Raw genomic sequence first — 12,550 nt, 5'->3', positions numbered from 1 at the left:
AACTTCCAAGACTACCCATGGTCCCAGCCTTGCCCACCTTTCCTTCACCAACTCTCACTTCCCATCTGCTCAACATCTTCCCTTAACACTCACCCTGTCTCTCTTCATTTATACCAGTCATACTGCAAGATGTTTCTAGAAACGGTATTTCCTCTCACCTCCAGTCCTCTGCACTTGGGATTCCCTGTCCGGAACACATCACAATCTCCTCCAACTCACAACTTCACCTCCATCCCTCTTCACCCACGAATCCTTGAGGCCTTGGGTGAAACTCCATTCCTTCCTCCAGAAAGATACCTGTGAACGCTGGGCACACTGGCTCACGCCTATAATCCCAGCACTTTGGGAGGCCGAGGCAGGTGGATCACCTGAGATCAGGAGTTCGAGACCAGCCTGGCCAACATGGGTGAAGCCCCGTCTGTACTAAAAATACAAAAATTAGCCAGGCGTGGTAACGCACACCTGTAGTCCCAGCTACTTGTGAGGCTGAGGCTTGAACTCGGGAGGCAGAGGCTGCAGTGAGCCGAGATCACACCACTGCCCTCCAGCTTGGCGACAGATCAAGACTCTGTCTCAAAAAAAAAAAAAAAAAAAAAAAAAAACCCTGTGAATAACAGTGCTCTGCGCCCTGTCCTGTGGCATCTCTTATCACGCTGTACCAAGTGCACCTCAATTACTTCAACTGTCTTCACTGAGAGACCACAGGTTCCACAAGAGCAGGCTCTGCTCCACTCAGCGAGGGGGAGACACGCAATACAGAGTGTGTGGATGGATATGTTCATGGATGAAAGAACACACCAAGGCTAGCAGACAGAATTACATTAACCTTTCTATAAAAATATTTTAGGCCGGGCACAGTGGCTCACGCCTATAATCCCAGCACTTTGGGAGGCCGAGGCGGGTGGATCACAAGGTCAGGAGATCGAGACCACCCTGGCTAACATGGTGAAACCCCGTCTCTACTAAAAATACAAAAAATTAGCTGAGCGTGGTGGCAGGTGCCTGTAGTCCCAGCTACTCGGGAGGCTGAGGCAGGAGAATGGCATGAACCCAGGAGGCGGAGCTTGTAGTGAGCCAAGATCGCGCCACCGCACTCCAGCCTGGGCGACAGAGCGAGACTCCGTCCCCCGCACCCCCCCAAAAAAATATATATATATAATTATATATATAATATATATAAATATTTATATATTTATATATAAAAAATATATATATATATATTTTTTTTAGTAAGTTATGGTTGGCTACAAAATTACAAGGCTGTCCATAAAGTCAGATAATCTGGAGAATGCGGTATCTCATTACGAATCATTTCCATTTCTCCATAAAAGTAGACAGTCATGATGTCTGCAGTTGACCTTCGAATAATTCACCAAACATATGTAGCTATATTCCAATACAGAAGAAAAAATGATGGCATGTTGTTAATAATTACTGAATTGTTGAATCTGGGTAAGTAAATTGGTAATATGAAAGATATGGCACTGCCCTTTCAATTTTTCTGTATGTTTAAAACTTTCCATAATCAAATGTTTGATCCCCAGCATTTAAGTCCCAGGAGGTACAGTTAATCATCAGGACGGACTTATTAGTTCCTATCTTCCTCCCTGCAACTCCCCAACTGACCCTCATTTCAACAAGATGATTTTATGAAAAAATTCAACCTGTATGTTTTTGACTTGTTTTGCACAAGCTAAAAAGCTCTGTAAATAGAAATATATAATGTCAGTTCCATTTTTTTAAAACATACGTTTCCCTTTTCAGATTTTAAACAGCATCTACAACAGGAACTGATTTAGCTAAAGCAGTACATCAATTTGGAGTCAATGATGAACTGCATATGTTTATACAAAATACCTCTCATGAATAACTGAGTACTGTAATATAATTTAAAGATATACTTTTCCTTTAATAAAAAATTCCTGACATATTATATAACATTTAATAATAGCCATATTAATCAGGCATTGCCAAAATATATTTATAGTCAGATTCTCTCATTTAACATCCCCTTTTCCCCCCACCAACCCACAGCTTCCCTAGTAAACAGGAGTCTGACTTCAGGATGTATGGCTAAATCTGAATACATTGGATCATTAAAGCATAAATGAAAAAAAGCACAAGAATTGCTTAAATAGAACTAAAGGAATATTTTAAGTTCTTGGTAAAAGAATTACCTCCTTTAGGAAAGAACATAAAGTAGACCAGCTAAGATGCCTTTAACTGCAAGTATCAGAACCCTCAACTCAAAATGCCTTCAACAATCACAAAAGTAATTCTCTGGCATCACACGAAATCAAGAGTTGGACAACGTTTGTGGTTGCTTCCATCCATCTCTCAGATCCACCATCCTCAGAATGTAACTGTGCCTTCAGGCTGAGCCTGACTTACAATATGGAATCCCAGGTTCAGAAATCACCTCCAACCACAAAGTCATAAAAATAAACAGACTTTCTTCTCGTACCTCTCCTTAAAAGCCAGGAAATCTCTCTCCACATCCCACAGCAGACTGCTCTGCTCCTCATCTCTTATTGACTAGGACAGACTCTGTCAATAGCTGGAAGAGATGCTGAATTACCTTAGTGGCCTAGGGGTAGGATTCACATTGGAAAGTCAAACACACTGACCAGTAGGCAACTGTAGCGTCAGCAGTTACAGAGTATATGGGGGAGGCATGTCCTAAATACTGGCAACTGAATACATAGCACAATACAAGAATGGCAATTCCATAAAATGAAGACAGAGATGGGGCTGGGTGCAGTGGTTCACGCTTTACTTGGGGGGTGACCCCAGAATGCACCAGTAGAAATCCCAATAATTGTGGGAGAGCAGCCCACTTTAGAAAGAAAGAAAAAGTGATGAAAGGGCTAGGCCCTTTTTTTCTCCCTGTTTATACTTTATTTTATTTTATTTTATTTTATTTTATTTTATCCCAGCACTTTAGGAGCCTAAGGTGGACATTCACTTGAGGTCAGGAGTTTGAGACCAGCCTGGCCAACACGGTGAAACCCCATCTCTACCCAAAATACAAAAAGTAGCTGGGCGTGGTGGCACACACCTGTAATCTCAGCTACTTGGGAGGCTGAGACAGGAGAATTGCTTGAACCTGGGAGATGGAGGTTGCAGGAAGCCAAGATCATGCCACTGCACTCCAGCCTGCGCAACAGAGTGAGACTCCGTCTCAAAACAAACAAACAAACAAACAAACAAAAAACAGATGGAAGAAGGAAGGAAGGGTACAGACTAGTGAATGCATGGATGATGGATATAAAAGTCTCAATGCTGAAAACAATCTAAAAAAATACGTATCTACCAAAAAACCAAGCAGAAAATGTATAGGAAGTATAAATTTCCGTAATTCTATCTTTTAATAATAATGTTTTTTAGCAAGTAGGCCAACAGAGACAATTACTATGCAAGTTTAGCAGCCTAACACCATGGGGCCTATAGGATCGAGAATCCAAAACACCAATTACCTGGGTGGGTGAGGGGGAAGACTCCTTGGTTGATGTGACAGAAAGGCCTATATACTCTTCCTGTAGATGTCTGCTAGCTTCTCTCCCTCACCTCCCTCTGTTCTGTGCTTTCCTCCTGGAGGAGGTGTCCCTGCACATTCTACTGAAAACCAAGGACACCCTCAGCCCACAGAGAGCCCCCTCCTGACTGGTTTTGCTCCATGGCACTTACCACAAATCTATCATCTTCTTTATTTGTCTGAATCATTTCATTTATTGTCTATTTTCTCAATCACTAGAATGTAAGTTACATGAGGCAGAGAGTGTGCACTACTTGCCTTCTTCACTTGAAAAATGTCCAACACACAGTAACTCTCGATCACTTTGTTGAATGAATGAATCCTCACTGTATTTATCAGACCAACTGGTGCTTGACCCACACCCACTTCTTCTTACCACACTATGCCTTCTCCTAGACAATCTCATCACCACCTACAGCTTTGAGTCCCTAGACTCAAATTTGTAACTCTAGACCAAATGTACCACTTCTATGAGTTCTCACTCAATGTCTCCGTCTGGAAGCCTAACAGCCATCTCAAAGGTCAACCTATCCCACATTCAGTGTGGTATAGGATACCATAATCTGTGCCTTCACAAAACCCCAGGGGATTCTAATACTCATGAAGTTTGATAACCATGGTCTAGTCTAGGGCACTGGTCTCTAAACAGAGAGTATGAGCTTTAAATTACCTGAGACCTGACATGGCTCCCTACTTCTACCCCATCCCAAACCGTCTCATCCAGCATCAGCAAGGCTCTCTCTTCAGTCTTTCTAAATTTCATCCTATTCCACCACAAACTCGCAGACATTCACAGTGCTGCACTCGCAAACTTAGTATCCTCTTACACATTTTCTTTATCCACAGTACTTGAAATTTGCTTACTATATATATCCTATGTTTCTCCCCATTACTGCATATGTTCCATAAACCCCAAGCCTAGCACAGTGTGCGCACCTTAAATGCTTGTTGAATACACTTAAATCGGCTACATGGAAAAGGCTCATTAGCTGTTGAGGCAATACTTGTACCAAACCTTCATATTAAGTCAACTATCTTTTTATGATTTTAATTAATATGATACAATAAATCTGCATCAGTTATCCACTCAATAGACTTCTAAAATAAAGCAAACTACCTTCAAAAGGTGAACCAAAACTAGAAAACTAGCTTCCATGACACCATCGGGATTTAGTTACTTTGTCATAAAAAATAAAACCCCAAATCTAAGCTCCTAAATTAAACTCAACCTAAATATTCCAATAAAGCACACACACACTGCTATCTTCCTACATGGGGCAAGATGAGAAACAAACGATGGGTCATGTTCATTAGTTCAACGGAGCCAGCTCTTACTATCTCAGCCCACTCTCCCCACTCTACCCTACAAAACCCTAACCCTTATTCTGTATGACTTGGCTCCAGGAATTCCAAGGCCACAGCTTTGAAGTTCTGACCTTGGTGTGAGTAATTCCTTGTTCTGCCAACCATCTTTTACACCATACCCTATCTGCTGTATTTTCAAGTCATCCGGTTATTCTATTCTCACCTTCAGGACTCTCTGACTAGGCAAATCTGAATGGCAAACATGTTATTTGGCCGGTTGTATCTCTTAGGTGGAATCCTCCCAGACAAGGGTGAAAATAATGGCTTTACTCGGGGGGTGACCCCAGAATGCACCAGTAGAAAAGTGGGAAGTGAGACAAGAAAGAGAATGATGCCCAACAAGGTGAGCTGCTGAAGACTTTACCACTGAGGTACCTGAGACTCAGTCCCCGGGCACTCTCAGGCCAGTGGAGAAGGCACCTCAGGGCGGCCCCACCTGACAGGTGAGGCAGGCAGGGTAGTTACCCACCATCTGCTCTCAGTCGCTGGTTGAGGGTTGCTGAAAGCATGAGTGGGTGGGTGGGGTGGCTTCCACACCAGTACTGGAGCCAAGAATGCTCTCAGGCTTTCATTTAGAAGACATAAGGAGAGACGCACGGAACAGTCAGTGCTGAAGGAATAAAGTCCGCTCCCCTGCAGGAGCAGGGAGCACCGAGTGTCTCCCTCCCAGGGCCACAGCAGAGCAGCTAAGAGCCCAGCCTTTATTATCCTTAGCAAACTAACACAGGAACAGAAAACCAAACACCTTATGTTCCCACTTATAAGGGGGAGCTAAATGATAAGAACTTATGAACACAAAGAAGGAAACAAGAGACGCTAGGACCTGCTTGATGGGGGAGGCTGGGAGGAGGGAGAGAAGCAGAATAGATAACTTTTGGGTACTGGGCTTAATACCTGAGTGATGAAATAATAGGTACAACAAACCCTCATGACATGTAACAAACCTCTTTGAAATAAAATAAAATAAAATAAAGTATAAACAGGGGAAAAAAGAGCCTAGCCCTTCCATCACTTTTTCTTTCTTTCTAAAGTGGGCTGCTCTCCCACAAAAACCATACGGGAGGCAGGTCCCAACCGGGCAAGCATGCCCCCCCACACACACAACTGCCAGACTGAGGCCAGGACTCAGGTCTGGCCCTTGATGTGTGTGTACTTCAGATATGCTGAGCTTAGGACCAGTGTAGATAAAGATGTTCTCTAACACAAGAGGCCCAGGTCCCAGGGTCAACACTGGGTTTTCACACTGAAGCCCCCACTCATAAAACGGTCTCTCAAAGTCCCTTATCTGTATATTGATCTCTGTGGTCCCAACAAAGGAGTGAGGAAGTATTTTGGGATTCGTGAATAAATAGACCCCTGGCTAAAAACAATCACAGCACTTTAGTATCACCCAAAATGGCTCCTTAATTTGTTTCTAACATGTACAGAGATTTGTTAGCTTTAAATGGCTGAAAACAAGGTCAAAGACAAGGGAAAGTAAGAAATAGATGCAAAAAGGGTAGTAATTCACACCACAGCACAGAACATTAGCTGTGCTGTCTATACTTTTTATGGTGTACATGAACAGCCACATCAATCTCAGGTGCCAAAAATAAAATGTGTTTCTAAACACAACAGACACTATTTATAAACTAGGAGTGCCTGCCATCCTTTCTTTTGGAAAGGGAAGACCATACTAATGCCTTTCATTATCAACTAAGCACATACTAAATGCCTGACACTGTGTTTTATGCAAATGGTATCTGTCAATCCAGTAACTTTTCTTCGCAGGGAACAGAAAACATAATAGGAATGTACTGTCTCACACAATGATCCAAGGCAGTCATGCTTTGATGGGTCCTCCCAGGCTTCCTGTCTGCTTTCCTGATAGTCCCAAAGGTCCATTCCTGAACCACAGTGACCATCGAATGTGTATGAAGGACTGTCCTTAGCTTAGGCAGGCCTAGAACCAAGGGTGTGATCAGCATACTCTAAAGCACATGCACGACATGGAACATGGTAGGAATATTGAAATAAAGTGCTCCTACTGTGCCAAGAATGTTTAAAAATATTCCTCTGTGTGTGTGTGTCTATATATATATATATAGACACACACAGGCATGTATATAACCTAACTTAAAGACATCTGATCTAAATGCATGTATATAACCTAACTTAAAGACATCTTATCTACATGAAAAGAACAGAGACATGCATAAAGAAATGAAGAACGCTAGATCATATATATTTACATACACATCAGGAACCTAAGCAATGAAGTCCTGCAGGAGTTCAATCACAGGAGAAGCCTCTAGGTAAAGGGGTCAAGAAAAGGCCACATAGAGAAGTGGAGAAAGTGAAGTTGAGCAGAGAGAATTAAGAAAAATGAGGACAGTGTGTATTCCACAGAAACAGAGATGTTTCACAGTGTAGCTTCCTTATGTATTTTGAAATTTTATCCTAAATGCATGAGTTAACAGGGGAAATTGAAATGTGATCCCAGAATAGCATTCGGAATACAAGTAAATTAAACGTCCATTGTCTGAAACTCACCAAAGCAAAAATATGAGTGCTACCTGTGACATATCATAAGCAAAACTAGACCTAATTGCTAAGAAAAATATATATTTACAAACATATCACATTCAAAGACATCTGAATAAAATATCAAAGTTTATACAAGTGTTTTTCCCCTTGACATCACATCCTCGCTGCTGTTTTCGCCATGGTGACATGCAAGCTTGGCCTTTCACCACGAGTGTAAGCTTCCTGAGGCCTCCTTAGAAGCCGAGCAGATGCCAGCTCCATGCTTCCTGTACAGCCTGCAGAATCGTAAACCAATTGAACTTCTTTTCTTGATAAATTACCCAGTATCAGGTATTTCTCTACAGCAATACAAGAATGGCCTAACATAGCATACATGTTTCAAGATACAGAATTTCAAGACAGCATAGATGCTTTAAGCTAGCATACTTAAACAAAGTCAACAAAGTATGGTCCATGACCTCTGGTATAAGTAAAGATTTATTGGAAGACATCCACATCGATTCATTTATCATTCGTAAGTACCGTTTTATGCAATACTCATTGGCATGTTATCTAAGGTTGCATTCACACTTCAAGGGCAGAGGTGAGTCACTTGTGGCCAGCTGTGAAAACCCAATTTACTTACTATCTGGCCCTTTACAGAATTCAGATACTTGTTTTTTAAAATAAAATTCTTAAAATTTTTCATTAAAAAATGTTAGAAAAACTCAATTTTTATTTTGAATAGTTGGGAGTTTAGTAACAGATTTACAATGAAGATTTACAATGAAAATGCGTTAAACAAAATAATAATGAGATAATAATTAAAGAATACTCACAATCTTTCAAGGAGACTTAACCCAGAAAATGAGCCATTCTTCAGCTCGGATATCTTATTGTTACTCAGAATCCTAAAAAATACCAAAAATAATAATAATAATAATAAGTTGCCTAATATACACTACCAATATCAAAGTAATTTAGCTTATTATGTTTAAACCTATGAGGAATTCCAAGACATCATTTATTAGCCAGAATGTTTGAGATGGCTGAAAAAAAGTGAGTGTCTTCCCCTTTCTCTGAGAAACCAACTATTTAAAGTAGTTTACTCATGCATCTTGTCCCATTTAAATTATTTCTATCATGCATAATCAAAACTTTGACAGAAAAGTCGATATGTAATAGCTCTAAGTTCAACACAAGCATAAAGAATACCATACCATGTACATTTATATAATCAAATTATGCAAGTTGAATACTCATTTTTAAACTGGAAACTTAGCAGAAAAATGCATAACCTATGATCTTGTAAAATACTGACTTTATAAAGAAATAAGGTATCTTCTAGATATTTCAATAATGCTGAATATTATTTGTAATTTAACAATATACAAATCTACTGTCCATTTGTGTAAAAATATGCTTTTCACATGCACTCACAGACAAACACAGGTAGCTGAATCATAGTATCATATCTCACGCTGTAGGACAATGTTTATCAAAAATGAATTGAAAACAAAAACTGACTCACAGAAGTCATAGTTGCGCCTATCCCAAAGGTCGGACTTGCCTGAGAAGAGACTTCATATTATCTGGCACTCCCTCTAGGTTTTGTAACTTTATGTCGCTTTTGGAGCCTGAATATCAATAATGAGCATCCACGAATGAGGTGAAAATGCTAGTTATCCGAATTGGGGAGTGGGAATATCAAGGTAAGGAAAATGAGAAAACCAAGGCACAAAAGAGTTAAGTAAAGGGCCCAAGATTACACTAGCCAATGGCAGACCCAGGTTTTGAACCCAGCAGTTCCTACTCCAAATGCTAAGTTCTTCAACATACATTAATGTTGGTCACAAGGCACACTACAGGCATTTGGGGCAGAAAACTCTCCATCACACGCAGCACTGCATAACTTTCAGGGGCACCCTTCACAATGGCTACAGTGTGAGCTGGTGTTTCTTGAGACAATGCAACACAGCACTTCTTGTACACAAAATGTAAATGGAGCATACCTCTGGGTCAGAAGATTTTAGGTATTATTATTTTGTCTAAAAAAAAAACTTGGATTTCTTGTATTAAAACAAAATAGCCATTTGACATTTGATTTTCTTTTGATCTAAGTGAAATTTTAAAATCCCTGCAGATTAACATATCAGAGGCTTTTCTTTTAGGAATTCCTAAAGTGGAGCATACCTGGGTTTCGACCCCAGCTCTATCACTTTCAAGTTATGTTGATTTTAGGCGAGTCACACCTCCTCTCAGTAACAAGAGTTCCATCACTGATAAAATGGGAAGAATAAAATCTACCTCACGAACAGTAGGAGGAATTAGAAAAAGCATGACATATTAAATGCGTATCCATTAAGTTTCAAATTCTGTTTTCTTGGTTCTAAGACACACATCCTCCCTCATTTCAATGTTTTCTGACCTGTCAACTCAAGAATGGAAAACGAAACATGGTCATGTTCTCACTCACAAGCGGGAGTTAAGCTACGAGAATGCAAAGGAATAAGAATGATACAATGGACTTTGAGGAAAGGGTGGGAGGCGGGTGAGGGATAAAAGACTACACACTGGGTGCAGTGTACACTGCTCGGGTGATGAGTGCACCAAAATCTCAGAAATCACCACTAAAGAACTTACTCATGTAACCAAACACCACCTCTTCCCCCAAAATATACCGAAATAAACAAATTTTTTAAAACGTTTTCTGAAATCCAGATGTATCTTACAATCCAAGTATATTATTGGATTGTATTCTGTCCCCCCGCCACCCGACAAAGCTGTTTGTTAGTTACTAAAGCAAACATAAGTGTTCAATCATTGGGACCGAGAAAACATGGTGATCAAAAACATTCGGATTAAAATACAATTTCCTCTAATCAAAACCACAAAGGATTTGTTGTTGTTGTTTTTAACTGGCAGTTATTTAGCACAGGCAAAACAGAATTGAGACTCACATAGGAACTCAAAGCTCACGTCTCGAGCAAGATTTGCCAAGCAGCCCGGCAGAGCATACTAAGAGCCTATGACCCTGGCTATCCCAAACAGTATCTCTCCTGAGCGGGCACTCACCAAATCTGACAGAAGGTATTTCCAGCGACTTTATGTCAGCATGACATATAACAGACAAAAATTAGAAACTCCCAAAGAGGTCAGTTATAAGAAGAAGAGTTAAACAAATTATAAAACATCCAAACAACAAAATTGTATGCCTCCAATAAAAATGATTCTTTCAAAGGAGACCTGAAGAGAAAAATGCTTACAAGCTTTTAAAAAGCAAACACCAAAACTGATATCCTTGATTGAAAAGAATCTCTGCATAGTCAAAAATAATAATAATTGGGAAAAAAAATATCAAAATGATCACTATTTTACTGAAGAGGTTTCTATTAATTTATTCTTTTTGGGTTTTGGTTTTTTTTTTGTTTGTTTGTTTTTTCGAGACGTAGTCTTGCTCTTGTCGCCCAGGCTAGAGTACAGTGGCACGATCTCAGCTCACTGTAATCTCCACCTCCTGAGTTCAAGCAATTCTTGTGCCTCAGCCTCCCAAGGAGCTGGGAGTATAAGTGCCCACCACCATACCCAGCTGATTTTTGTATTTTTAGTAGAGACAGGGTTTCACCAGGTTGGCCAGGATGGTCTTGAACTCCTGACATCAGGTGATCCACCTGCCTCAGCCTCCCAAAGTGCTGGGTTTACAGGTGTGAGCCACCACACCTGGCTGATTTATATTTTATTCTTTATAATCCCGCAATATCTTTGGAAATCATTAAAATAACACTCTTATTTTTTAAGTATTTTTCCTCCTGGTAATAAATATAAGAATCTTAATTGCTAAGTACAGTTTGAGGTTGAGTTTATTTTGAGTATATCTTAGAAATAAAAATAAGTAAATAATTTATGCTTTGAAATTAAAGAGTCACATTCATTTATTTATATTCAATAAATGTTTATATAGTGACTGACGTTAGAAACTTCACAGACACAAAAAGTAGTGCAAGTAACAATGGTGCTGTATTCAGAGTCCACGGTTTTAACTGCAACCCCACAAGGAATAAATGATTCAGTTTGTGTGACAGTCACTTCACTTTTCTAGGTAGACTTCAACTTCATTTTAAGACCAAAAAAAAAAAAAAAATTAGAGTGATTACCGAGATCCTTTCCAGCTAGTTTTAATTTTCTATATTTAATTATTAAGTTTTAATGAGCAAAGCTATCAAACTTCGCAGTGACTAAGAGTTTAAAATAAACCAAAGAACAGGGAAATGAAAACTACACAAACGACCAACCTCAGTGACGTTAGTGTGCCGTTTCCGAGTAAAGAATGAAACCCAAACATGAGTAGCTTATAAAGAACGGCCAGGGTAGTGGTTGAATTACACTCACTGCAATTCAGGAATGTTTCAGCCAAAGGACTGTCATTTGCTCAGTCATAAAAGCTTTAGTACGAGAAATGATAGATTTTATTGAGGAAAGTAAAAAGGAAGACATTTCATCACACTTAAAAAGTTATAACTGTAACCTTAAAAATATAGTTTACAACCTCAAGTTAATATATTCAGTCTACACATTATTTGATGTGTTTAAGGATTTTGCGCTAGAAAACAGAATCAGTATGAATAAATCTACTCTGCAGACAGCTTTTATACTCAATTTTGAAATGGGGGACTGTGGAACTAGCAAATGCGTAATATCATGTATCATTATAAACCTAAAACCCATTCATAATCAATATTTTTGCTGACATCTTTGAAATTTCAAACTTTCTAGGAGGTAACTAAATGAAAAATATAAAACTTGACCGAAGTCATAAAGCTCATATACACCCATTTCTGTTCTATACTAATGACGTTACCGCCACATGATCTATAGACAATGCTTAGGAACGCTACTTGGAGCTCTTGTCTCTTGAATTTAAACACCGTAAGAAAGTCTTTGATGTCCATTGCTACTATTTAACACAGTACCAAGTTTAAGTTTGGTATATTGCTTATGCTGGAATACGAAAACAGGAGTGAGACTTACTATAGACATACTTTTTTAAAAAATCAAAAGTTTATGGAGCAGAAGAAATAAACATTAAGTAGTATTAGAAGTTCTCAGCTGCTTGCTATTCCAAGTCCCAGAATGGAGTGAGTCATG

General features: G+C 39.5%; 1 protein-coding gene across 1 annotated transcript in view; it reads right to left on the bottom strand.

Moving 5' to 3' along the window:
• ADGRA3 (adhesion G protein-coupled receptor A3) overlaps positions 1-12,550 on the bottom strand; it is a 176,486-nt gene that overhangs the window by 121,730 nt on the left and 42,206 nt on the right. The window contains exon 2 of the mRNA XM_011991308.1: positions 8,245-8,316. The gene's annotated coding sequence lies outside the window, so the exon portion shown is untranslated. The remainder of the gene's footprint in view (positions 1-8,244; positions 8,317-12,550) is intronic.

This window comes from Mandrillus leucophaeus, unplaced genomic scaffold (genome assembly GCF_000951045.1).
Source record: "Mandrillus leucophaeus isolate KB7577 unplaced genomic scaffold, Mleu.le_1.0 Scaffold393, whole genome shotgun sequence".
Taxonomy (NCBI): Eukaryota; Metazoa; Chordata; class Mammalia; order Primates; family Cercopithecidae; genus Mandrillus; species Mandrillus leucophaeus.
Note: the sequence above shows the minus strand (reverse complement) of the source record. Positions and strands in the feature narration are given on the sequence as shown.